This window comes from Mus musculus, chromosome 6 (genome assembly GCF_000001635.26).
Source record: "Mus musculus strain C57BL/6J chromosome 6, GRCm38.p6 C57BL/6J".
NCBI classification, from domain to species: domain Eukaryota; kingdom Metazoa; phylum Chordata; class Mammalia; order Rodentia; family Muridae; genus Mus; species Mus musculus.
In genome coordinates this window covers 121,070,441-121,098,286 of record NC_000072.6, presented here as the reverse complement: position 1 = coordinate 121,098,286, position 27,846 = coordinate 121,070,441, and the positions used below count along the sequence as shown (strand labels likewise).

Here is a 27,846-nt window from a genome sequence, read left to right as displayed (position 1 = left end):
GTTTCTGACGCTACTGTGCCTCCCGTAGCTGTTCTTGCTAGATGGCTGCCATCCTCGGAGAGACGCTCATCACAGGAGTGGATGCTAACAATCCTAATGGCAGGATTGATTCTCCTGTATCCCACCTACTACTCACTGGTCCCGCCATGACAAGCAGCAGCCTAGAGGGAGGGTCACCTGCTATTACTGTCTTGAACTTGAGCGGTGGTTCCCCATCTTCCTAATGCTGCAACCCTTTAATACACGGCCTTTTATAGTGGTGACCCCCAGCTATAAAATTATCTTTGCTGCTACTTCATAACTAATTTTACTACTGTCGTGAATAATGATGTAGATTTCTGATAATCGACTCCATGGAGGTTGCGACACACAGACACACAGGTTGAGAACCGCTGAGTTCTCACATGGCTCCTGCTGTCGCTTCCCGCTTCGCCGGGATGCCACTCCATAGGGAACTATGTGCACCTGAGAGCTGGCGTAGTTTTCTCTGTTCTCTTTCATTGCATCTCAGTATGGAACATGATCTTCTCTAAGATGTGCCCTCTCCAGGCTTTGTCTGAGAAGCAGAAACTATCAGTAAGTGTCAGTAATTTGCTTTGGAAATAAAGTATGTGGGGGGCGGGATCCTAACATTTTGGACTTGGGCCAAAATGATTCTCTTTCTGCTACTTTAGATAGACCAAACCCAAGCTGGGCAGTGGTGGCACACGCCTTTAATCCCAGTTCTCTGGAGGTGGAGGCAGGTGGATCTCTTGAGCTCAAGGCCAGCCTGGTCTACACACACACACAGAAAGAGAGAGAGAGAGAGAGACAGACACGCACACAGACAGACAGACAGACAGACAGTGTTAGTTAGTTCCAGGACAGCCAGGGCCACACAGAGAGGGGAGAAAAAGACTGAATGGAGAAATGGGGTGTTGAGCTGCATGTCCGTGGTTCCTTCTGAGTTGCTTGCACAGCTCCATGGGATGTGATTCTGCTCAGGTAAGGGACGCGGAAGGGAAGGGAAGTGTCCTCTGAGTGTAAAGTGGATGGCCCACTGCAGTGAGTGAGCAAACCCCCTCCACTTCCCTAAACACTCTCTGCCTTCCTTGTAAGTGTTCTGAGCCTTTGTAGATTTGCCCCGGGGCCCTTCTCGGCTTCGTTATTACTGACCTGCCTCTTCAGAGCCAAGCCATCCAGGACCTGTGAAACCCAAGTCTGGAGTCCCTGTCAGATGTAGTCTTGAGGCCTTGCCAGGCATTGAGAGGCTGGCCAGCCACCGTCTGTGGGGGGGATGACGTGGTGCCTCTGCATCTTCTGTACCCTCTCTTCCCATCCCATGCCCGATGAGAAACTCTGGGGTCTGGTGCCCGGTGGAAAGTTCAGAAGTCACTGGGTGGTTTTGTCTTATATTCGAAAATTTGTCAGGGAAGGTGTTGGCCACCGGATGTGAGAGTCAAACCAGGCAGGGGTGTTCTGACATAGCCACAGGGCCCTTCACTCACTGCTTCCTCCACATAGATGGGGCCGTGCTCGCCGCTCATGCAGGGGTACAGCTGCTCGGGCTGGCCAAGCTGCTGTAGCCAGCCTGCATGTTCCCCTGGGACCCGGGAGTCCATGGAATCCACAAGGCCACACACATTTAACTTTTGCAGAGACTTAGGGTGGTGGGGTGGGGAGGTGTAGAGGTCATGGGCTCTGTTATCAGAGTTTACAGTTCACTTTGGAAGTCAATATAACATGAAAGTAGCCAGTGACCATCAGGAAGGACACAGAGTCAGGTCTAAGGTCACGAGCAATCCCAGCCTCAAAGGCAGCAGTGGCTGTTTGGATCTGCTCCTGGTATGCCTGCGTCAGGGCCTCTGCACGGTCCCTACCCCTTAGCAGAAACCCCTTTGCTAAGGTACCACAAACCCCGAACACCTAAAAACCCTAAAACCCAGGTCTTGAGGCTCTAGTCCTGGCTCCTACAGGAGGCTGAGGCCGGAGGATTGCCTGAACTCAGGAGGCTAAGACCAGGCTGGGCTGTTGTATTGCAGGGAAAAATAATCTTAGCATGGCTGGACGTGGTGGCTCATGCCTTTGGGCAGCAGAGGCAGGCAGATCTCTGTGAGTTTGAGGCCAGCCTGGTCTACAGAGGTGAGTTCTAGGACAGCCTGGGCTACACAAAACAAAGTTCAGCGCCTAATGTGGAAGGAGTCTGTGCTACGTAGGTGTTTGGTAAAAAGAGCTTTCTCTGTACTTCTTCCTATTAACGTAGAGGCTTCATGAGGTCGGCCTGTCACCTGCTTTTGCAGAGTCTTGGCCTGTCCTTGAGAATGGCCATAAAGCAGGCAGAGAGGACACAGAGTGAGTGAATGGGCTGTGGGGACACATTGGCCTGGTAAAGTGTCTGGGAGCATCAGCACGCACAGACAGTGTGTGGCCTGCAGATCCCTGTCACTCTGTGGTTGGGTCTGGGTGAGCCGACTGCAGAGCGGGAGAGAGAAATGGCCGCAGCAGTGTGATCAGCAGCCTGCCTGGAGCCGCTTCCCTGTGTTGCTTCCTCAGCACCTCTGGATAAATCCATTCAGGCAAGTCCAGGTTCACAGAGGGGCACAGGACGACCTGCTGGGTAGACAGGTGCGATGCCACGGACCAACCTGCAGCAGCTCTTGAGGCGCTGAGGATTGTTAAACTTTTAGGCTAAGAGGCAGGTTGGGACTTTGGTATTTGTGGTAACTTAATTTTGTTCTAAATTTAGGGACAGTCAGGGCTAGAACAGGGGACTCCTGTTTATTACATACTGAGAGACAGATTGACCCATTGTTTTTGCATGTGTGTTGTTTTGAGATTTGACCCTCCCCTTCCCCCCCAGCTTAACCTGTAAGTTATATGTTGTATCCCTGGGCTTCCAAGTGCTTCAGTGGGTGTTCCTGAAAATAGGAATATTTTCTATGATAGCTATTCTTGGTTGCCAACCTGACTATATCTGGAATTAGTTAAAACCCAGGCACCTGGATACAGCTGGGAGGGTTTTGTTTGTTTGTTTGTTTGTTTGTTTTTAATTAAATAATTCAAAGTGGGAAGGTCCACCTTTAATCCAGATCTTTTGAGATGTACTATTATTTTGTTTTTGTTTTCGTTTTTTTCAAGACAGTGTTTCTCTATGTGGATCTGGCTGTCCTGCATCTCGCTCTGTAGACCAGGCTGGCCTCGAACTCAGAGATCTGTCTGCCTCTCTGCCTTCCAACTGTTGGGATTAAAGGCATGAGCCATCACTGCCCAGGGGAAGACATAGTTTTAATCTGGATCTTTTGAGGTGGGAGGGTCTGTCTTCAATCTGGGCCACACCTGCTGGCAGCCTATATAAAAGGACATAAAAGAAGGAATCTCTCCCCCTCCCTCCCTATCCCTGGCAAGTCCGTTCCTTCACTGGGATTACAGCCTACTTCTTCAGGATTTTTTCATAAACTGAAGAGCAGCTAAGTCTTCCGACCTTGTGGACAGAACAACTATTGGAATCTTGGAATCATACACACACACACACACACACACACACACACACACACACACAACTATTGGAATCTTGGAATCATACACACACACACACACACACACACACACACACACGCACGCACACACACACATATATGGACTGCAAGGCTTCACGCTTGCTAAGTAAGCATTCTAATACCAGGCCCCACTCAGCCCTACAGCGTGAGAAAGTCACAGAATATGAAGAGTTGGGGGAAGGTGGGCCAGGCCAGGAAGGCAGATGCAGCATCCCTGTCAACTGGACCTGGGGTGACTGTTGCCTTCTGCAGACTGAGACTCTAGCTAAAGCTGGACCACTTTTGGGATTGCATACACTGCTTTCTTCCCAGAGGACAGTACAGCTTTGAACAGCATCTGCATCTCCCCCTACCACTCACACACCCCTGCTGTCTCAGGTTCATACCTCCTCCCAGGTTTTGGTTGCTACCTCACCCCTATTGCCTTCCAGGGATGTGATAGTTCTGTGGGCAAGAGAGAAGGTTGCGTCGGCAGACTGTGGGCAAGGCTGGGAGGGGTGCTGTAGGCTGTAGTCCTTCCAGCAGCACGTATGACCTGCAGCTAAACGATAAGGGAGCGGAAAAAGGAAGGTGGGTGTGACCAGAGCTGTGGGTGCTTGTATGGGTCATGTGACAGTCCCCTTTACAGGCATGTGGGGTACTCCCAGGGGCATTGAAGGCTAGGTGGGGAGGAGGGCTATAGTATTCTTTTGGGAAGCAAACACTTATGCCAACAGATAGGAGTTGTCCACTTGTACTGGCTTTGGTGGCGGGTCTTAGGTGTCTGTCACCTGTTTTACCCTTGTCCCTAGATATGGGTTACAAGGGATGGGGGCAACCCTGAGTTACTGTAACAGTGGGTGTGACAGAAGGTAGTGGAGGGGGGAACTGTCACTTCTGATAAGGGAGGGAGGTCCCACAGGCAAACCTGTGTCTTTATTTCCAAACTGTCCCCTTCATTTGCCTGCCAGTATGCAACTGTCAATTCTGCCTGTGGGCAGACTCAGGGACTAGCCAGGCTTCCCTCTCAATCATCAAGGGCATCATGGGTGCCATCCGGGGTGGTGGCAGGCATCTGTAATCCTAGCACTAGGCGAGTGGAGGAGAATCTGCTGTCTGTGAAAGAGAGCAGCGAGAAAGGAAATACATGGCAAATACTTCTCAAATCCTCCAGGAAGCCACATGTTTGGTTAAGAGAGTGGACCTAAGTTTTGGGGTGAGCTAGGCTGAGGGAGTAAGCTGAAGTAGGGCTCCTGACTGTCTTAGGCAAAGGTTGTCTTAGGAAAAGTCCCTGAATGGGACTGTGGAGATAGCTCAGCACGGAAAGGTGAGGACCAAAGTTAAATCCCCAGAGCCTGTGCAAAGCTGAGCTCCATAGTGTGCATCTGTAGACTCAGTGCCTATGGCGAGATTGGACTCATCCATAGGAGCGCATGGTCCAGCCAGCCTGGTGTACAGAGCTGAGGCCAACCAAGATGAGACTATGGTTGTGTTCTGACCCACACATATGCGCACGTGCACACACACAGTTTCTTTTAATGAATCCCCAGCACCAACATGGCAGCTGACAAGCTTCCATCACTCCAGTGACACCTTCTTCTGACCTCTGCAGGCACCTGGCACACACGGGGAAATATATCCACCTAAAAAGAAAAAAGTAGTGGAGCTGGAGAGATGGCTCCGTGGTTAAGAGCACTGGCTGCCCTTTCACAGAGGACCTGCAATTCCCAGCACCCACATGGTAGCGCACATATTGGTTCTGTCTGTAACTCCAGTTCAGGGGATCAGACATCTGCACATAAGATACGTGAGGCAAAGCACAAAATGTACACAAAATAAGGAAGTAAACTGTTAAAAGCCCAATAGCTTTATAAAACTATACAGATCATTTAAATTGTACAGTCTTCTGGGGTGGGGGGGCGGGGTGTGCATGCCTTCCCGGGAGGCAGAGGCAGGCAGATCTCTGAGTTGAAGGCCAGCCTGCCTGGTCTATAGAGTGAGTTCTAGGACAGCCAGGGCTACACAGGGAAACCCTGTCTCAGAAAACAAAACAAACTGAACAGTTTAGTGGTTTTTAGTGTATCCAGAACTGTGAGACATTTACTGCAGCCAACTTAAGGACATTTTTGTGGTCCCTCAAAGCAGCCCTGTACCCTGTTTCCCCTGGCTCCCTTCTTCCTGTCTATAGATTTGCTGTCCTGACACTTCTTATAAAGGGACCATGCAGTATATGTAGTATTGTATTGTTTTCCTGGCTGTGGTTTGTTTGTTTGTTTGTTTGTTTGTTTGTTTGTTTTCTCTCAGCCTATTTTCAAGGATGATCCATGAAGTTGTGAACAGCAGAATTCTCTTCTCTTTTATAGCTGGTTAATATTCTGTAGTATCCACAATCTAGACCAGGCTGGCGATGAACTTGTAGCAGTCCCTGCCCCCTTTCACGGGTGAGTCTTTTATCTGTCCACATGACGGGGGCTCTGTCCCCTGACTGTGTTAGTAGGGATGCTCTTGTTTCTGTGTGCCTGGGGATTTATTTTCCTGGGTTGTTCAGATGTAGGAGTGAAATTCCTGGGTTGTAGGGTAAGTGGGTGCATAGCATTTGGAAGAACTACCAAAGTACTTTTCCAAAGCACTACCAAAGAGGTCCGGTTTCTCGGCATCATCGCTAATCTTATCCTTCCCCCTTCTTCCCTTCCTCCTGCTGGACTCTGGGCTCAAGTCACTTTCCCAGTGGGACCATGTACCTGGGACAGTGGAGATGTGCTCCCATGCACAGCTTTTGCCTGCCTGATGTCTAACTGTAGGTTGACCATTTAAATCAATTGCTTATCATTTTATTTTTCTTTCTTTCTCTTTCTTTTTTTTTCGAGACAGGGTTTCTCTGTGTAGCTCTGGCTGTCCTGGAACTCACTTTGTAGACCAGGCTGGCCTCAAACTCCAGAAATCCACCTGCCTCTGCCTTCCAAGTGCTGGGATTAAAGTCGTGCACCACCACTGCCCGGCGTTTATCATTTTCTTGTTGAATTGTTGGAGCTCTTTGTATACTCTGAATACAATTTCCTTATGAGACGTGTGATCTGCAAATATTTCCTTCCAGGTCTTTCCAGGTTGTGGTTAGGCCATGAAGCATGCAGGGTTTTTTGTTTTGGTAAAGTCCAGCTTGCCTGTAGTTCTTAAAAAAGCCTAGACTTTTCAAACTTTATGTTTGATTTCAGGGCTTTCAAGTGTTTGCTGAATCAAAGTCTGGAGAGCTGAATTAGCCTACAAGTTTCTGGCTTTTTCATCTCAAGAACTAGATGACTCCGTTTTAGATTTTGGAAACCTAAAATCCTATGCACACAGAACGGAGGTCATACAGCTTTGCAAGGCGTTTTCTCCAGATGCCTCTGATAACACGAAAGGCGGGTGTAAAGTGATTCCGACTAAACTCACTGACTGGGGTCTGGGGCCTGGGGCTTGGGTTTAGCCGGGTTTGAGGTAGATACAGGAGTTCTGAGGGGTGTGTGTGTGTGTGTGTGTGTGTGTGTGTGTTGCACGTGCGCAAACTCTGAGAACAGAACGTTGTCGTTGCCCAAGGTTCCCTTAACGCTCCCGTGTCACCTAATGGGATTTTCAGTGTTATTTTCTCCAGTCAAATATACAGCCTAGTAGTCCGTGCACCTGAGTTATGTGCACAGAGTACCAGGATGAAAGTGTGAAACCATCGACTGCCCTGGTCCCTCCCACAGACTCTAGCAGCTCAGAGAAGACACATGACAATCTGGGCAGTCATAGTGACATTCTGCTGACACTCATATTTGCTGCCCCCTTTGTGTCACGTGGCCGTCTCCACTCATACGTAGATCGTGTGTCCCATGCGAGGTGGGGAGAACGGGGCGCTCAGGAGAGCCTGCTCCATAGCCAGGGTCCTTCTTTTGGGGACAGCAGTTGGACTGGCTTTTAAATGTGTTATTTCACAGTCTCTTTTCTTTCGTGGCCCTCTTAGCTCTTTATCTCCATAACTAAATTGGGGTAAGTGCGTGTGTCAGATTTTTCTCTTTGCATGTAATCTGAACAAACAGTATAAGTCACGTAGCTGGGGAGTTAGAGGGTGGAGTGTGAGAATGCAAATATATAAGGAACAGGAGGACCTAGTAAAGAAAAGGGGTGAGTGTGATGTCTGTCTGTCTCTGAATGCAAGGAGGTTGTAAGATTGGTTCTATAGAAAGCTACTCAAGTAGGGCTTGTGACAGTTGAAATAAGCCCGAGGGGCTGTGGTTTTCGGTAGTAGACTGCTTGTCTAACATGCATGAGGTCCTAGGTTTCCTTCTTAGCACGAAACAAATTAGTTAATTAATTAAGAATTAGTCAAATTAGGGCCTGGAGAGATGGTCCTGTGGTTAGCAGCACTTCTGTTTTTTCAGAGGACCGAGATTTGGTTCCCGGCACCCACGTGGCTGTTCACAATTCCCTGTAACTCCAGCTCCAGGGCATTTGATACCCTTCTTTGGCCTTTTTGGGCACCAGGCATCTATGTGGTGCATATATGTACTTGTAGGCAAACACTCATACTTGTTAAAAAAAAAAATCTTTAAAAGCGTTTCCTGGCTTATTCATTTAGCATTAGCCTGAGGCGGCGGAATTCGTGACTGACTGTCGGCAAGTATAGTTTTGAAGGGAAGCATGGTCTCATGGCCATTCGTGTTCTGATGGGAGCCGCGTCAGTCCAGTGGGGGACACTGGGTAGCAGTGGCATCCGAGATGCCAGAGCTTAGGACTTTGCATACGGTTCTTGGATCACAAGGTTGGCCTGAATCTGACAACTCTTTCTAAGAATGTTCTTGGAATGACCTTGGCCTCTTGTGTTTTGGTGCCTGCTGGGGTCGTAGTGTGATACATTGGAGATAAATGTGATGTGGTTAAGATTGTAGGCCCTAGAGTCAGAGGATTTGAGCTCATTTTCTCTTCTACCACCAACCACTGTATCCTCAACACAAGGTGGCTACTGAGAGCCACCCTGTGAAATTATTGTAAAGAGTCAGTCTTGCGCGCGCCGGACTGGCCAGCAGTAACGACGCTGCAACAGGATCCTTCTGCACACGTTTATTGGGAGAGCTTGATTGCAGAGGCGAAGAGACCCCAGCCCAGAATTGGTGCTGCTTATATAGGCCTAGGAGAGGCGTGTCTCACACCCGGATTGGTTATGCACTAAGCCTCATTTGCATGTTCCTCATCTGATTGGCTACTCTCTCTCTCTCTCTCTGTACCTCACAGAGCCTCATTATCATACCTCATTTGCATGTCTCACATCTGATTGGTTATACTCCCAAAGCCTCATTATCATGCCCGGGCCAGGCAGTGTCTTTGCAAAAAACTTTACTGCATTATGTACACATTGGTTGTTTGTCCAAACTTATGCGTGGTGGCCAGCAGTAGTCAGTGCCACTCTGCAATGGCACATGTGGCTTCCCACAAGTCAGTGCCCCAAAGAAGAGCTTACGAGCTGGTGCTTCTCATGGAGTAGATGCCCTCGAAACACTGGCTGCCCTACTGTTAAAAAGCAGACAGAGCATTAACATGGACACAGCCCTCTCCACTGAAGGGCCTCTGCTCCTGTGGCAGTGCCGGCCGGTGGTGACACAGTATGATGACAGCAACACACCTGCAGATGTTTCTGGTTTGTTGGGCACCGTCCTGTTAGGCCCCTCTCTGTGGGTGTCCATGCGTGTGACTTTATTTTTTGTAGCCATATGAGAAGCATGTCTGTCTCAGCATCCTTGCGGAGGTGCGTGCTCAGAGTAGCATGGCTGCTCGCACACCCTGCACTCCACCTGCCTTGACCGCGTTTACTCACCTGGAGCTTAGGAATGGGAAAGCTATTCTTTGTCCGGATCTGGGAAGCCACACCGCTTACCTGAGCCTTGCCCCAAAGGGAGGAGGGATTCTGAATCCTCAGACTTCTCTGGTGACAGTTACACCTTTGGGAGAAGGCCCTCTGGGTTTGATCCTTTGAAAAGGCTCAGGATCACCTCTCCACTTTAACTATCCCACCCAGGGTGGGGGTGAGACTGGAGGGGTGGCCCCTCGGCCCACCTCTGTGTGTCCATCTTGTGTCTCGGCATAGGTGCGGGAATCTGGTGACTGCCTGTGTCTAGACTCACTTAATTAGGAGTTCTCTAGAGACAAGGCTTTCAGTAGACCGTGGCTACAGTCTTCTCCCTCTCAGTGAGCTGTGCCTTTGTCTAGTCTTTTTTTTTTTTTAAATCTTTTTGAGACAAAGGTCATGTGTAGTCCAGGTGACCTTTCGAACTTGCAATGTAGAGCATGACTTTAAAGTCCTAATCCTCCTGACCTGCCTCTTCCTCCCACGTCATACGATTTTACAGGTATGCTCCCATACTTAGTGAGACAAGGTCTTGATACTAGGCTGTCCTTGAACTGCCTCTGCCTCCAGAGAGCAGGAATTCCAGGTATGACCCACCAAGTGCGATTTCTATTCACCTTTTTTTACATGTATGTGTATGCATGTGGAGGTCAGAGGTCATCTTGGAGGAGTTTGTTCTCTCCTTCTACCAGGTGGGTTCTGGAGATGGGCTCATGGTTTCCGGCTTAGCCGCAAGCCCCTTTTCTTCTGCCGAGCCATCTTGCAGCCTTCTTTTCATCTATTTGACACCATCCTCCGAAGCATGGCACTGCCTCTGGCACTCCCCACTTTTTCCAGGCCTCGCCACGGGATGCCACCGGACGGGAGCGAAGACGAGTGTCAAAAACCTTTGACTCACAGGCACGCGCTCCCCTGCTCCCCCTGGTACCAGGCCGGATGGATATGCTGTGCTTATGTTCCCCACAGGCAGTTAGGATTAAAAACCCACGGTGGGCAGGTGTGGGTGGAGGCAGGATGAGGGTCTGCCAAGAAGAGTTGGGGCTGGCGCAGCCTGGCGTGGGCACCAGGTGAGCTTCACACAGCAGGGTGTGGCCTGCTGGGCATGTGTAGACTTAGTGGGGGTTGCCTGCACAGCAGGTATGCGGGGCTGACGGGAGCTGCTCAGCGAGCATTGGCATGATAGGGCTGCTTTGGCTCTGGCACCGCCAAAGGCTACATACGCTGACGGGTCAGGTTACTGTTGCTGTGGGAACCATGACCTTTGAATTTCCTGGCTTATGCCTGGAATTTTGCTTGCATAATGCTGCAACAACTTGAGTTTCCCCCTTCCCCTTTCTCCCTTCTCGTTGGCATCTCCTTCTTTTTTTTTTTTTTTTCTTTTTTAAATATCAGCAATCAAAGCTCTCTGCTGTTCCTCCTTCTCTTGTTGTAGACAGTCGTATGCACTTTCTTCATGAGGTGTGTGAGCGTGACTGCAGCTCTGTGCCCTGGGCTGCCCAGCTGATGTTTCTGGTCTCCTAGTGAGACCTTTGGGAAGGACGAGTTGGGTGCTGTGCATTTTTGGGTGGGACCAGCTGTGCTCCCACGTGTCTCCCGTGAGCACCTGCTTTCCTCGTCTCTGTACTTGCTCGCTGTGCGCCTGGAACACCCAGCTGGCTTAGACAGTTCTCTCCAGACCTCAGTTTCCGCTGGGGTCGCACCTTCTCTGGGGAGCCTGATGACAGACACATCATTACCTGAAGTTGCCCTTTCCAGTGAGATGCATCATGGGAGAGCAGCCAGGCATAGCCTCAGGATATGTTTTCTTGTCCCAGGACCCTTTTATTATTATTTTTGGTTTGGGATTCCATGGGTAACCTGGCTTTTCATATCCATAGGCTGAGTTATACAATTGTTTAAGGCTAAGAATTTTAGCCATTGGTTGAGTTATACGATTGTTAAAGGCTATGAGTTTTAGCCGTTGGTTTGCTTGCTAACTGGTGTTCTCATCAGTTTATATTTGATGTGCCGTGTCAACCACGCCTTGACTGCTCACTTCCTCGCTTTCTTTTGAGACCAGGACTCATCTTGCCTAGCTGGCTTTGAGCTCCGTATCCTCCTGTTGCAGCCTCCTGAGTGCTGGAATCATAGGTGTGTGTCCCTGTGCTCAGGGTTTTCTTTCTCCCACCTTCCTCCTGTCTTCTGTCCTCCCTTAGAGACGGGGTCTTAGGATGTCCCCCGGCTGGCCTGGAATCCTGGGTTCGAGCAGGTCTCCCTTCCTTGGCCTCCTAAGTGCTGGGATGATGGGTGCCCGCCACTGTGCTCAGTAAGCAAGTATTAGGGTGTGTCAGGGAAGACAAATGCTTGTATCCCAACCTTGGAGATGTCCAGCCAGGCCACCAGTAGCCTGCCCTACCTTGCCGTCCTCCTCACTGACCTCTAAACCCATTGGCCTCTGTTCCGGGAAGGGCCGAGTCTGCGCTCACCGGGTAACCTGTGCATGCAGCGCTTCCTCCTGCCTCCTGCTCGCTTCTTCCTTCTTGGCCTAGCCCTGTCTGTCAGGCAAAGCAGCACTTCCCTTACTGAGGCCTTGCTGCAATGCCTGAGCCTTGGAGGACCGTCCAGGCCCTTCCCTTGCCTTTTGCTCTTTGCCTCACAGACCTGTCAGGGTGCACAGTAGGAGTGTGCTTATGGGGAAAGGTAGGAGTTCACTTTGTGTGCTCAAATCCAACACAGTACCTCACACCCAGTGGACGCAGTAGATGCCGAGCACAGGGACTTCCTGTATGACATGTAGAGTAACGTGAGGCAGTCAGCAGTCTGGGGTCATTTGAGGCGCCCCTAGAGATAAAACTGAAATTTCATTGATTTCGGCTCCCTACCCCCATCCCCACTTCATCCTTCTTTTGTCCGTTTTTGGCTTGTATGAGAATAACTTGAGGCAACTCGGGTTCTTGATGCTCAAAGAGGGCGAGGCAGATTATGAGTCTAGCCTGTGGAATCCTAGACACTTGTTTTGGGACTCACTTTTGGGACACTCAGTTTTTCCTAAACTTGTAGAGTCGTTTGTGAGAGACAGCCTGGGTGTCTGGCAAAGCACAGAGAAGTCAGCCCAGCTCCTCCCCTGCGTTCTCCCGCTTTCTGGCAGCTTGGGCAGTCAGTCATGCACCATTCTGGTCTCCTGAAGGCTGCCCCTGGGCTCAGCCTTCTCCTCTACCACTTAAGACCTACCTGCCTGTGAGAACCTGTCAGCAAAGAACCCGAGGGTGTGGTGAAGTAATGTCTGTGAAGGTGGGAAGAAAGAAAGACTCTGTGTGGCCAGCGCCCGAATCACTCATTAGACTTTCCTGGGTTCACTCCTGGATCTTCCTGCTGCCTCCATGTTGCAATAACTGCTACAAGGAAGTGGAGTGGCCTCCTCACCCGTGCTGGCTCGGGACCTCCAAACCTACAGTCCTCAGACCCCAGTCTTGCATGCGTAGGGCCACCGAGTGGCATATAGCAGTGTCTCCTGAAAAGTGGCCGTCTGCATCGCCCCTTCTGTTGCCTCCAGTTTACTCTTAGAGCCATTTACACCCACTTTTCCGAGCCCAGGGAGGGGGCTGGTGAGTTTTTTCATAGTAGGTCCCCGCCCCTCATTATTGACCAGGAACCAAGTATGGATGCCAGAGTTGGGTTTCTATATGAGCCCTCTCCATCCATTGTTCAACAAGCCCTTCACCAGTTGTGGAGTCAACCTGGGGTGTCTTCTCCATTCCCCAGCTCCCACAGGCTGGAGGTCCTTTGGGGGGTCTCTGTGGTCGGAAGTGTGTCTATTACAGTGTCAGACCGTCTTATTTGCTGTTAGTAAACTCACACCATTTGCTGGTCTTGTGTGCTGGGGGAATGGCACCTGGGCCTGGTGTTTACTATGGAGATACTCTACCGCAGATGACATTCCGCCTCCCTCTGCTTCACCGCAAGGAAGTGTAGGGTTGTCTGACCTGGGGAGGGAGATGCAACAGTCTGGAGCCTCCACAAGTCTACAGTGCCTCCTGGTTTCCCCTGCCTGGTCCCGGAGAACTGTATTCTTTTGGTTTTTCAATATAGGGTTTTGAACAAGCCTTAGCTATTCCTGGACTTGCTTTGTAGACCAGGCTGCTGGCATGAGACTCACAGAGATCCCCCTGCCTCTGCCTCCCTAGTGCTGGGATTAAAGGCATGTGCCACCATGCCCCATGAGAACTGTATTTTTTTCAATTCACACACAGGTCCTAGCGATCAAACTCAGTCAGGTTTGGCAACAAGCACCTTTACCCATGGAGCCATCTTGCTAGCGCCCTGTGTGTCTGAAACTGTTGTCAAGAGGTGTCCATCCAGGGCTCCTCATGCTGTGGCTGCTTAGAATGCTTGTGTTGTGTGCAGGGGATAGGCCTGGGGGTCCACGGGCCAGGTCATCATGCGTTCCAGCTTCAGTGAACGGCGTCCTAAACATATGCGTCCTGCTCTCCTCTGTGTGTGGACAGGCTGTGAGCCACAGACAAGGGGCCCAGGGGGAAATGTTGAATTCATAGCTTTTGATTCTCAGGCATTCTTCCAGTCAGCGGGCTGTAAGGAATAGTCTGTCCCAGAAAGATAAGAAACTGCTGATGGCAAAGAGAAGCTCTTCTGCCAAAAAAGGCTGGATTCTGTTGTGGTTATGTCCGTCTTCCCTACATGGTGGGTTTCGAACCCTGCAATGTGACCCTTTCCTAGGGGAGTGAAGTCCCCCCTGAGTTCTGTATGTAGCAATGCCTAGTAGTCACAGAAGGGCCCTCCTTCAGGCCCTACTTCCTCATTCCACTGGGAGATTTTTTTTTCCTGTCTCAACTCATTGTTCTTCTGTACAGTTCTGTACAGTTTTTACAGATAACGCCTAACCCCCATCCTTCCTCGAGCTAGTCAAATTTGGGATCAGAATGTCTCGGGGAAGGTGGGAGACGTTGAGAATCGGAGCTAGAGAATCACACCAGACAGACTCAGGAAGGCAGCACATCTTTGAGGTGTCAGCATTAGGATGAGCCTCCTCCACGGGAGACAGGCTGGTGCAGAGAGCAGGCTCGTGGCATCCAGTTCACCCTTTTCCATGTCCTCCTTGGGAAGGCAGTGTCACCTGCTCTGTACTGAAGTCCCACACTGGCTGATTGAACCTCCGAGTATGCCACCAATTGAGAAAATGCAAACTACAGGGGTCAGACGGCTTGTTGGACTCCTGGCCCTGAAGCTGCCTCGCTGGACAAAATCATCTTGCGCACTTTCTTCTCATCTGTAATTTGCAGACAACTGTAACTGCTCATTACATGGTTTCTGGATTAAGATAGCAGCAGACATAATTACAGAAGGCTGTTGAGTGTATTGGTTGTAGACTTCCTGGGGTCAGATTCCATCGTGTCCATCCCTGTGTGACTTTGGCAAGTTACTGGGTCTCTCTGGGTCTCCTTTTCCTTTTATATAGATTCATGTTGGCAGTGGTACCTTGCAGTGAACGTTTTGTAAAGCCCTGATGAACTGGGACACACACACTCATCTTACTGCCTGTCCCATGTAATGTATGATTACTAAGTGACAGTTCTTTTTTAAAAGCTTTATGTCAGTCAGAGAGGGCCTCATGCAATGCATGCTGGTCTCAAACTCCATTCTCAGCTGACAATGTCCTTGAACTCCAGCTCCTGAGGGCTGAGATTGAAAGCTGGGATTATAAGTGTGTGCTACCATGTCTGGCTTGACAGCTGCTCTCTTGTTACTGCTGGCATCTTTCATGACCTTCACCCTCCTCGTACTTAAGGACAGGAGATCAAGGCATAGCGCACCCCAGAGGTATAGTAGGGAGCTTTCTCGAGTCAGGGTAGAAGTGACCTTCCAGAAGTGCTTCTCCTAATGCTGAAATTATAAGCACATTGTGCTGATTTCAGAATCTTAAAAAAAAAAAAATCCCAAGTTATTCCTGGGCATAGTGGTTCAGGCCTTTAATTCCAGTATTCCCTGAGGCAGAGGCAGGCACATCTGTGGATTCTTGGTCAGCCTGATCTATATAGTGAGCTCCAGGCCAACCATGGCTACACAGTTAGACCTCATCTTAAAAAAAAAAAAAAAAAAAAAAAACAACAACAAAACCCCAGGTCCTGTGAAGGCTCAGTGCCCCAGTGTAGGGGAATGCTAGGGTGGTGAGGCAGGAGTAGGTGGGTGGGTGGGTGGGGGAGCACCCTCATAGAAGCAAGGGGAGAAGGGATGGCAGAGGGGAAACTGGGAAGGGGATAGCATTTGAAATGTAAATAAAATAACCAATAAAATATTTTTAAAAAAACAGGAATAATTGAAATCCATAATGTCACACCTAAGCCAGGCATGGTGGACCTGACTAAGGCTAAGAGTTCAAGACCCACTTGGGCTACGCGAGGAGATCCTATCTCAGAACAAAACATGAGGCAGTCATATCTTCTCCCAGGCACACATGAGAGGAGATCTCTATGAGAGAGCGTGCTGCCCCGGGATGTGGGAACAGGCTAAGCCACTGGACTTGCCCCAGGCCTGCCCCACGCTGAGCCGTCCGTCCCCTCCTCTGCCTGCTAGCTAAGGCGGCTCTCCTGTAGGCTTGTTCACCTTGTGTCCCATCCAGATTCAGGCTGGCCACCTTCAGCTCTAACATTGTGGACATACTCAGGCTCTGCAGCCAAAGCCAGAGCCTATGGCCGCTCTTTCCAAAGGCCGCTGTGGCTCCTTGTTCTTGGACGAGCAGTCATGTCTGCGTCTGGAATTTGTGTAGAGCAATTTTTTTTTTTTTTTTTTTTAAGAAACTCAAATCATTGAACCTTGTCCTTTGTGGATGAAGTGATAGTTACATTCTGAGGACTGGCTCAGACGAGAAACCAGCTGTTGTTCAGTTCTGTGAAGGAAAATCTCCATGAAGCATGTCGCCACTCACACAGCCATGTTGTCTGGGACCGTCGTGTGTACGGTAGCTGGTCCAGCTGGGTGACAGCTGGCACGGGCTCAGGAGGTATTATCTCACAGAGGGTCGAAGTTTCCCCGGGCTGATGCGTCTGGCGCCCTTTTCCATACAACCACGGGGCAGGGGGCAGGGGGCGGGGTGGGGGCAGCGCCTGTGAATGTGAGCTTTGCGTGGGGGATGGGGAACAAAACCCAAACATGTGGCCAAGCCAGACTCACGCCTTAGTTACCAGAGACAGGTTGTCATCTGGTGACCTGGTGCTGCCTGTCCTGCCCTGTGTAGTGTGATGTCCTCAGTTGGCGGCTATGTCACAAATGACTACAGTCCTGGGCTGAGGGCTGTATTGCCCACCCTGAGCAGGATGGAGACAAAAACGCCAGCTGGACATGATGGGAGGATGGTCCTGAGGGGCACAGAGTGACAACCCAGCGCAGCAAGCAAGCTGCCTTGCCTGGCTTTGCCGTTCCAGGATTTCCTGCTCAAACCAAGGAGGAGAGGCTGGGGTTGGCACCGTTACCAGCCTTGTCCTCGTGAGACACAGACTCCAGCCCCGGGGGGTAATGTCACTTTGCTTATTCCATTTAGGTGGCGTCTGGCCTGGGACCGGAGAGCCGGCTCCCTCACCTCTGTCGGCTAGAGTATGTGAGAGTCTCAGGATTTTAATTGTGTATTGTAAATATGGTACAGTGGAGAGTATGTCCTTAAATTATGTCCCTGGGAACCTATGTGAGTGTGAGCCATTTGCCTGGTTGGTTGAGAGGCTCTCATCTGGAGCCAGGAGCACCTATCTTGAACGGTGTTTTCTACCTTGGGTCTGGGTTTAGGTGAATGGCGTAGAGACGGCTTTTCTGTTCCTCAGTGCTTCAAAGTGGCTCAGTGAAGCCTGGCTTCCCCAAGGCACCATCCCTGGGGTGACGCTGGTCGGCACTGCACTGGAGAAGTGGGCAGGCTCAGGAGAGTGAAAGGTCTTACCTGAGCACCTCGGGGTGTCTGAGGTCTACCTGTTGTCCTCATCTCTTGGAGGTCCCACAGAGGAAGGGCAGTACCTGACTGCGAGTTGTATCTCAGATTTTTGAGTGTTAACCCCAGTGTTAAACCGCAAATGTTAAAAGGCTTCATCACTGACTTGAGGTGGAACTTGGAGGTGGGGGTGTCAGTCTTGGTAGTAGGAAATTAGATGCCACTGGGGACATGCTGGGTCCCCTTTGCTTTCTATCCACCATGAGCTAGATAGGATTCATCTACTCACGCTCGGACTTTGATGTCTTGAGGCCCTACAGGCCCAGAGTGATGGGGCCGAGTGATTGTAAACACAGACCTTGGAAACCGTGAGCTAAAGAAGCGTTTCCTTCCTTTAGGTTGGTTTTTCTCAAGTCCTCTGTCACAGTGAAAGAAGGCTAATACCATGGTAGGGTAAGGAATGGGTAAAATGGGCCCAGCGCACTAATGGTTACCCCCCCTTACTGCTTGGGTGGGGAGGTGAAGGTTGCCGTTCTTCCTATGTATGCATAGGAGAAGGAGATGATGTCACTAATACCCAGCTGCCTTCTCAAGTGAGGTGTCCCCAGCAGAGTCCTCTCTAAACCTTGAGCCCTTGGGAATGTCAGTAGCTAGAAGACCGAGTGCCTGCTTTTCTGCTGCCTGAGCAGGCTGCAGACAGTGAGTGCAGTTGTGTGGTGTGCCCTGGGCCGCCGAATCCACTGGTAATTCTTTCAGAATCTGTTGTCATTGGTGATCAGAATTTGTTAGATTCCCAACACAGCCTTGGCTGTGCTGGAACTTACTGCATAGACCAGGCTGGCCCCAAGCTCACAGAGATCTGCCTGCCTCTGCCTCTGCCTCTGCCTCTACCCCCTAAGTGCTGGGATTAAAGGCGAGCGCCACCATTGCTTGGCTGAAGGTATTCCCTCTTTAGCTTTGCTTTTCCCTTGCTGTGGTTCTGATCTGACCCAACCTTCATCCCAGCCACTGCTCACACCTTCTGGGTATCATCTGGCCAGCTTCATGTTCCTGGGTAACAATTCTCTCGGCTGGGCTCTGGCCATGCTGCTATGAAGACCACTGTACCCCCACTGGCTCCAACAGCCCAGTGCAATGACCCGTCCTGTCCTGTCCTGTCCTGTCCTTGGGGTCCTGACTCAGGCTTGCCACACTATCGGCGCAGTGCTCGGGAGAAGGGGATGCTGCTGCTGTGCCACCTTGTGCTGCTGAGCGTTGAGTAGTGCAGACACATGGTTGTCGTGATTGTCAGTGACAATGCCCTTCTGGTTTGCCTCACGTCGATCGAGTTCCTTTCCCTGAAGGTCTTTCAGTCAGTCTCAATTTGAATGTTCATGAACACGGTTGTGTGGGTCTGAGCAGTGAATCTCGTGGGTGACCAGTGATGCTGGCTCCCTTTGCTCGGTGGAAGGGTACTGAGGAATGGCCGGGCGTGGCACAGCAGGGTGAAGGGGCCACCGATTTAGACGTAACTGGTGAGTGTGGCTGGGGCACAGACCCTTCTGGCTTGCTTTCTTCTCCTCCGCTCCCTGAGTTGGGGCCACCATCTGTTATGTGCAGGCAGGCTTGACCCCTCAGGAGCACCCAGGTGCCCATATAGGGAGGAGTGGTAGGTGCAGGCTGTGTGCTGAGAATAAGGCTTTTCCCTTTAGAACTCTGTTCAGCTGTCCGGGAATTTGGGGTGGGGGATGGGGTTGTGGGGTGGGAATTGAGGCAGGGTTTCTCTGTGTAGCACGGGGTGGCTTAGAACTCACTGTGTAGACCAGGCTCAGAGATCCACCTGCCTCTGATGTGCTAGGGTTAAAGGCATGTGCCCTCACTCCCGGCTAGCTATCTTGGCTAGGGCAGATAAGGGATGGATTTGGGGTTAACAGCCATGCGAGGAGACAGGGAACCCAGTGGGTTGGAGGCTGGCTAGGTCTGTCCCAAGTGGAGCCGGACGACTGCCCTGCTGACCCGGGACTGAGCTACTCCTCCGCACCCTGGGAGTGCCAGGGCTGGCCAGCCCATTCTCACCTCTAGCCGGCCCCGACAGGATAAGATGCATGTGTATGCTCTTGGTTTGTTCTTCCCTTTCTCAGGTACGTGCTCCGACCTGGCCATCCCTCATATCCTGCCACACACAGCTTCTGTCCACTTCACCCCCATGCTTTCCTCACTGTGGCTTCTTCATGGAGGCAAGCCCCTGGGTTTGGCCAGAGCTCTGACCCACCTGCCTGCCCTCAGAGCCACCTTCTGCCGCCTCCGTTCTGTCTCCATGGCCCTCTTCAGGGAGGGAGGCCCTCTGTACTGGACCAAAACTAACGTATTCAAAGAATCGGAATCCCTTCCAGCCTGGCCGCCATTCTCGCTCACCCGGTTCTCTGCGGTGGGCACACTGTCCCTTGTCCTGCTAGCCTCATAGCTTGCCCCTTCCCTCCTCTGTGTTCCAACACTCCTGTCTGCCCTCACCTTGGCCTTCTCTGCAGCATGGAAACTTCCTGCTAGGTCCCCGGGTGTGCTTACATGTGTCTCAGCCCCTGAGAACCGAAGCTTCAGGCGGGCAGGGCATCCACTGTTAATGCCCCAGCACCTGGCACACAGTCAGGGGTGGGGGTGGGGTGGACAGCAAATGTCTGTTGAGTCCTTTTGTATGTGTTGTATAGTATACGTGGGTGGAAGCCAGACGGAGACATAAGGTGTTCTGCTCTGACACTGTGACTTACTCTGTTGAGACAGGATGATTCTTTCACTAGGCTGGTAGCCAGTAAATCCCAGCACCCCCCTGTCTCTACCCCTCCTTCCCCTTGTGTTGAGGTTTCTGGTATATGTTTAGCTTTTACTGTGGATGCTAGAGATTTGAACTCTGAACCTCATGCTTGTGTAGCGACCGATCTTAATTGGTGGACCGTCTACCCACCTCTGTTACCTTCTTTCATCGACTCTGTTGACACGTCCTAAGCTCTGGAGCACACACTGGTGTATATACCCGTACGTATGCAGAGTCAATCAAAGCCTAGTGCGGAGCAGTGTTGGAGATGGAGGACTTCGGGGAGGAATAGCAGCAGGCGTGAAGGGACTGAAGAGACCAGTCCTGCTGGGATGACACAGTCCCTTACCACAGCCCTGGACCAGAACACACATTTGAACCCTAAGTGTCTCACCACTCCTGTTATTCTTCCTGCTACTCCTGGGGAAATAGAGGGAAATGGGAGAATGCAGCTTCCTTGGCTAATGCTGGGCCTTGCCCCGAGGCCTGTGGGTACTCTCTCCTTTTCCATCTCTCTTGAGGGTTTTTCCTCCCTTAGATTTATCTTTAGTTCTCTATTCCACGAGGATCCTGTTCACACACGTGTTGGCTTCCATAATCTATCCCCCTGTGGTGATGGTAAGGTGGTGGAGGGACTCAGGGCCTAGCACACTCTAGGCAATTGCTCCATCATAGAAGCACAGCCCTTCCTTGACATCTCTAATGCCTGCTGCCCCTCCTCCACTAGCAGACAGTTACCGCAGGCACTTGCCCCTCGAGTGCCCACCCTTGTGACTAGTCCTGCCTCCCCGCTGCTGTATTCTTGAGTTGTGACCCGCTCCACCAAAGCTTGGCCAGAGTCACTTCTGCTTTTGCATCAAAGAAGAAGATGTGTTCCAGCTTTAGCCGGTGAGGCCAAGGGCGCCGAGCCTGATTGGAAAGGAAGGCTGCCAAGCTGGGGCCTCAGCTTTCTTTTCTTTCTCATATAATAGCTTCCAGTTATTACTGGCCATTGTCTCTCCTAGGAGTGAGTTCAACCTGATCTTTGAGAGCATTGCCTTTTAAGGAACAACGTATGGACCACATGGTCTGAGGCCCTGGAGTAACCTTGGCTGGGTGGAGTCTCAGCTGCTGAGTTCAGGAACCTCAGGCTGGAGGAGCTTCCTGGTGGAAGGGCTTTTCTACAGGTGGCATGGCGACTGGAGAAGGTCGCCGTCTGGCAGCACTTGCAGCCACAGACCGAGTATCCCTTATCTAGATGCTCTGGGACCTGACATGTCAGATGTCAGTTTCTGGCCTGTTGGGTGCTTTGCGTCCACAAAACACCTGGGTCTTTGTACTTTGGAGCGTGTCAGCTTCAGATAGTCAGCAGGGACGCATAATAGTGTTCCAGAGTTGGAGTTGTTGAAAATCCCCTGGAAGTTTCCATCACCCAGAGCCCCCTCAGGAGGACATGTCATGTGCTCTTGGTTTAGTCTCCTTTGGTTGCAGTTGTGAATTGTATGTAATGTTTAATGACTTGGTGACTCTCACAAAGCTTGGGTTCCTCGTCATTTGCGGATTGTCACTTGAGGATCTCCAGGGAATGGGTGCCATTGACGAGTGGTCCTTTCATCCTTCAGGACTCTAATAACAGAGCTGTCTTGTCAGGATTAGCATCACTGGGAATGACAGAGTCATCATAGTGTTGTTGTCTTTTATGGAATAGAAGTCTAGAAAGGACTAGCACGTGCCATCCCCAGGTCACCAGAACTCTGGCTCTTGTCTGTCCAGGAAGATGAGTATTCTGGCCCTAGTAGCCACTGCAAGGTAGTTATAGGCTCCAATCCACTCTGGTAGACAGGTCAAAGTTTAAGTTGCCCTAATTTCATATATCCTTCAGATACATAGAATATTCTTCAGGTTACCTTACGGCCAGTCAGGTGTGGATGCTGGATCGCCAACTGTCTTGTTTTTGTCTTTAAGGCAAACAAAATGAGATGCCTTAGTCCATATTTGGTCATTTATGAAGAGAAGTTTAATAAGCTGCTTGTGGTAGTACACAGTCAAGAATCAGGAGTTGAAGGTTATCTTTTGGTACATAGTAAGATCAAGGACTTACTATGGACTATAGGAGGTCACCCCTCCCCTACCCCCCCCCCCAATTTTTTATTTTGGTTCTTGTTTCTGGAGTTCAGGAACCCTGAAAGTGGTGTGGCTATCTTTTCAGCATCTGGTGTTGGCTTCCTGCCCTGTCATAATGTGACAGAAGCCATTGGGTAAGACAGAGCAGGCCCACTAGCAGGGGTCTGTCTTCTAGAAAGCCACTAATACCACCATGGAGACACTAGGTTGTTGGGCTTATCTAGCCTCAACTACCACCACCCTCCAGTTGCCCATGGCTCTGCCTTAGCGCACATGAGCTTCAGTGTTACAAAGCAGGAAGACTGAGTTCTCTGGGAGACATGGATGGCCCACAACTTGTTTGTTTGTTTGTTTGTTTGTTTGTTTGTTTGTTTTTGCTTGATTGGTTTGGTTTTTCGAGACAGGGTTTCTCTGTATAGCCCTGGCTGTCCTGGAACTCACTTTGTAGACCAGGCTGGCCTGGAACTCAGAAATCCGCCTGCCTCTGCCTCCTGAGTGCAGAGATTAAAGGTGTGCACCACCACGCCTGGCTGGCCCACAACTTTTTTTTTTTTTTTTTTTTTTTAAAGATGAAATGTTCTTTCTATTGATCTGTAGCACAGTCTCAATGCTTTTTTTTTTAAGATTTATTTATTTATTATATGTAAATACACTGTAGACACACCAGAAGAGGGAGTCAGATCTTGTTATGGATGGTTGTGAGCCACCATGTGGTTGCTGGGATTTGAACTCTGGACCTTCGGAAGAGCAGTCGGGTGCTCTTACCCACTGAGCCATCTCACCAGCCCTGGCCCACAACTTTTAAAGGATCTTTCTGGAAGACATGTCTTTCTCCCACATCTTCTATCTCATAGAACAGTCTACCTATAGAACAGTCAGGCTAGCCTCTAGGAAGGCTGGGAAGTGCCTTCTTTGCCTCGGGTTTGTAACAGAGCGGGTTGGTGAGTTGGAATTCTGTAGTGCCTACTGCACTTCCTGGTTGAGGTTGGAGGGTTGAACATTGTTATTTCCTGCCCCGTGGGAGTCTAGTTCTTCCTCCCCGTGTCCTGGAGACCTAGAGAGGACGTAAGCACAAGGTCCATGGAGACCCACTGAGGCTAGATGGCCTTACCCTCTCCTTTGTCCTTCTTATGAGCTAGAGTACAAAGGCCGTTGAAGCTGTAAGTGAGGTCTTCTTGGCCAGCAGTGACAGTGTCCCTCTGTGTCACTTCCACAGCTGCATTCTGACCTGTGAGACCAGGTAGCACTAAAAACTCTGGAGCCCCTCTTCCTGCTCCTTTTATTCTGATTTGCAGGTAAACTGTTTCCAAATACCACTTAATGGTTTAAAATACAGATTTATGACTGAAACTGAAATTACTCCCTAGACCCCAGGTCTTAGGAAACTTGGGTCCTGCACCTACTCAGTGAACAAGCCAGAGACCTCACCAGTCTCAGTGCAAGCCTTCTGTGACCCCATCCTGGGGCATGCAAGCCTGAGGTCTAGTTCTACTTCCTACCTCAACACTTGAGGTGCACAGAAATAGAGCTGTCAAGAGAAACTTGGGGTTCTGGTTTGCCTTCCTGAACAGTAGTACCTTGGAGAGGCTGTAAGAGCACTCAACTGACATGCTGGGGAGCACTCATCCTGAGACATAGCATGCTCGGGTGAGTAGGATGACTGCTGGGGAGCACTCATCCTGAGACTTAGCATGCTAGGGTGAGTGAGTGGGATGACTGCTGGGGAGCACTCATCATTAGACTTATGCTAGTGTGAGGGAGATGACTTCTGGGTGTGGGCAGGAGTGTGGGTGAGTGCCAGTTATTTGTGGAGACCTGGGGCACACTGTCCCATGCTTCAGTTTCCTCAGTGAGTGGAGAGGAGGTTGGGCTTGTCTGTGCTTGACAGCATGGATAGGATTGGGCTAGACTAGCAAGTGACAGCCGCTCCTGATTCTTTGCTGTGGCCACTTTCTTACCCTTTGTTAGGGAGAATTTGACGGCGCTGGCAGGGGAAAGCCCAGAGTGTTCATTTCTCAGAGATTACCATGTGCTAGATAGTCTGACGATTAAATCACTGCCATTTATCCTAACAAGAACCAGAGAGGCTGAGTGGTTTATTATAGTCACACAGCTTCTATAGAACTGCACAAAAAGATCCAAATCCAATTCTGCTTGACTCAAAGTGTTTGGCCTGAATCATATGGGGTTTGATCTCTTTTCATTCAATCGAGTGTTCCAGGCACAGTTTCAGGAGCTAAAGACAACATCAAGAAGCAAGGCAGACAAAAATTCCCACCCCCATGGAGCATGCGGCTTAGCAAAAGAGACTTTCTCAGCTTCTACCGTCAGATCCTTCCACTGCATCTTCTAACCCCATAGCTGAGATAAATATCACAGCCATTCTGTAGCTCCTTAGGGGGTCTCTGTCCATGTCCACTTGTCCCAGAGGTCGCCTTATCCATGCATCAGGACAGCTCACACATCCTGGGCTGTCCTGGGGAGTGTGGCTCGTTCTCAGCCATCAAGGGAGCTGCTTGGCCATCCCAGCATCCCACTGGGGCCCTGTGGATGGGGAGAAGGTCAGGGATGTTTTTGTCGGTGTTGGGGTAAGTCAATGTCTGGAGACCAGTGCTTTCCTTTGATTCTGGACAGAGGAAGGGATGGGCCAGGAGAATGCTTCCTGCCATCCTGTGTTCGAGGCCAGTTGAATGAGAACTCTAGGTTTGATGTTGCCACCCGTGTTCTGATGTTGGGGGGGCTGATGGGATTTGTCACTGCTGTCATCTCTAGCCGTGTGTCAGGCAGTGGCCCAGGCGGTTCACACGCCGTCGCTGCCTTCCTCTGAGGGTTTGTCTAGTTTTTTGTTTTATGTGTGTGGGTGTTTTGCCAGAATTGGTTGGTGTCTGGGCTCTATGTGCTTGCAATACCTGTAGAGGCCAGAAAAGGGTTTTACATCTCCTGGAACTGGAGTTACAACCCCAACTTGTCTTATGTCTTAGTTTCTTTTCTACTGTGTACTTGGGGCTGGTGAGATGGCTCAGCAGTTAAGAGCACTGACTGCTCTTCCAAAGGTCCAGAGTTCAAATCCCAGCAACCACATGGTGGCTCACAACCATCTGTAATGAGATCTGACGCCCTCTTGTGGTGTGTCTGAAGACATCTACTGTGTATTAAACTCCACAGACTGGCCCAGTTCTGGAGGCCAGGAAGTCCCAAAGTGTGGAACCCAATCAGAGGGCCATCCTGCTCCTGTATCATGTGACAGGAGGGTGAGCTGGCAGGTACCAGTCAGAGGAAGCCAGCCCAGTCTCTTCTCAGGAGTCCAGTCACTCACAAGGGCGGATCTCTTAAAGCCTTTAGCTAGTATGATGGTTTGGATATGCTAGGGCCAGGAAGTGGCACTGTTAGGAGGTGTGGCCTTGTTGGAGGAAGTGTATCACTCACAGGGTGGGCTTTGAGACCCTCCTCCTCCTCCCTGCCTGGAAGACAGTCTTCTGGCTGCCTTTGAATCAAGATGTAAAACTTGCAGCTTCTCCAGCACCATGTCTGCCTGCACATTGCCGTGCTTCCCCCCATGATGATAATGGACTGAATCTCTGAAGCTGTAAGCCAGCCTTAACTAAATGCTTTTTTTAAAAAGTTGCCTTTTATCATGGTGTCTCTTCACAGCAGTGAAACCCCAACTGAGACACCTAGCCTTCAGCTTTCGCTTGTGTTTAAGATAGTTAGTGCTGGTCTGAAGCTGATGATCCTCCTGCCTCAGCACATCAGTGGGCTGGCATTGCACCACACCCGGCCCCTAATCCACTCCTCTACTCTTACAGTGACCCGCTAAACTTCCAAGATGTCAGAAGGGACTCACAGCACCGTCCCTGGTTCAGAGCTAATAAGTGTGGGCAGGGAGGCTTGCCTAGTGAGCCCTCAGAGGAAGGAAGGCACAAGTGTGGAGAGAGTGTGGCGAGAAGGGGCAGCAGGGGCTGGTCTGAAGCTGATGATCCTCCTGCCTCAGCACATCAGTGGGCTGGCATTGCACCACACCCGGCCCCTAATCCACTCCTCTACTCTTACAGTGACCCGCTAAACTTCCAAGATGTCAGAAGGGACTCACAGCACCGTCCCTGGTTCAGAGCTAATAAGTGTGGGCAGGGAGGCTTGCCTAGTGAGCCCTCAGAGGAAGGAAGGCACAAGTGTGGAGAGAGTGTGGCGAGAAGGGGCAGCAGGGGCCCTGGGCTATCCCCCCACTCAGCGGCTTGTCCTGGGTTGGAGGGACTGGCTGCCTATGAAATGTCAAAGATCGGCAAGGGTCCTGTGCCTTTACACAGTGCTCCTCAGCATTCATGATGCTGGGACCCTTTTATATGTCTCCTCCTGTTGTAGTGACCCCCACCCGTAAAACTGTTTTGTCGCTACTTTATAACTCTAATTTTTATTACTGTTATGACTGGTAGTGTAAATATTTGGTATGCAGGATATCTGATATGTGATCCCCCCCCCCCCCCCGCAAAGGGTTCTGACCCACAAGTTGAGAGCCATTGCCTTATAGGAAGGAGAGTGTCTTCATTCAGTCCCAGCACAGGCTGTATGGATGATTGTGGGTTCTGTGAGCCCTGGGATTCCCAGCCTTCCAGTTGGCTCCACCTTGGGACTGCATATGTCACCTAACTCTTTTTGACTCAGGCCGGGCACCCCTAGGGAACATTTCTAATGAATGTCTGTTTTACTATACCATAACAGAAAAGCATTTGACTTTATGACGACCTGTAGCAATTGTTTCTTCCCTCCGGTAGACTTGAGGTTGATCTTGGACAAGTAGGTAGTTGCCCTGTGCCGAGGTTCTCCTCCTGTTGAATAGAGGAAGTCTCAGACCCTCATCGGGGACCCCAAGGGAGGGGCTGATGTAGTTCCCCACGTTCTGCAGCTTGCTGGGCCCTTCTCATGGCTCACCTCTGTCCCCACCTCAGATGTGCAGCTGGATATGGAGTAGGCTGGCCCACTTTCAATGACAGTGCCCCTGCCTCAGATCTGCCTCTGATTCTGAGTACAGTACTCTGTCACCATGCCACCTCACCTCTTTGTGAACTGTGGGTTGTGGGCTGTGGTGCTCTGAGCACTTGTTTCTGTCACTGAGGAACCAGCTGAGTGAGGGTAATGCCACGCATGGTCTGAGACAGTGAAGGAAGTGGCCCAGCCAGGAAGCCCAGAGCATCTCTGGATGGTGAGGCCGCTGTTTTATTCCTTCTCCTGGGAGACTTGACCCAGGGTGGAGCCGCCGATGGGGTTTCCTTTTCTGTTCATTGTGGGGAGGGAGGGTTTAAGGGCAGATAGCTCACAGAATAATCTGGCTAGTGGCCTGGTGTGTGTGGAGTTCATGGCTTTAAGCCTCTGTGCCAATGGGTGGTGGAGTGGTTGATGTTCTCTGAGACACTTTGGTTTGGCCTGTAGACACGATGCACTGAAGTGGGACTAACCAATCAGAGAAACCCGCTGGCCTCGAGGTGTCTGGGAAGCAGAGATGGGAAGGGGCTACGGTCCCAGTGTCCCCTCCAAGGATGTGCCTTCAGTGACCTAACATTCCAAAAGGTCCCTCCTCCTATAGGTCCCACCTCTTCCTAAAAGTGCATAGGCTAGTGATCAGGCCTTCGACCCACGGACACCCAAGATCGCAACTCTAATAAGCAGGGTGACAGTAGGT

The 27,846-nt window shown here is 50.7% G+C and overlaps 1 protein-coding gene across 28 annotated transcripts in view, besides 1 other annotated feature; it reads left to right on the top strand.

The window, feature by feature from the left end:
• Positions 1–27,846, top strand: part of Mical3 (microtubule associated monooxygenase, calponin and LIM domain containing 3) — a 242,212-nt gene that overhangs the window by 75,471 nt on the left and 138,895 nt on the right. For 2 of the 28 annotated variants that reach the window (NR_138097.1, NM_153396.3), the window contains exon 1: positions 16,660–16,878. The exons of the other annotated variants lie outside the window; for them this stretch is intronic. The gene's annotated coding sequence lies outside the window, so the exon portion shown is untranslated. Of the gene's footprint in view, positions 1–16,659; positions 16,879–27,846 lie in introns of those variants that run through there. 28 annotated transcript variants of the gene reach the window in all.
• Positions 10,141–11,145: an enhancer, noted in NCBI's record as "VISTA enhancer mm580". NCBI's record gives its function as "enhancer in: limb[4/9]" and the evidence as "EXISTENCE:transgenic organism evidence [ECO:0001131][PMID:17130149]".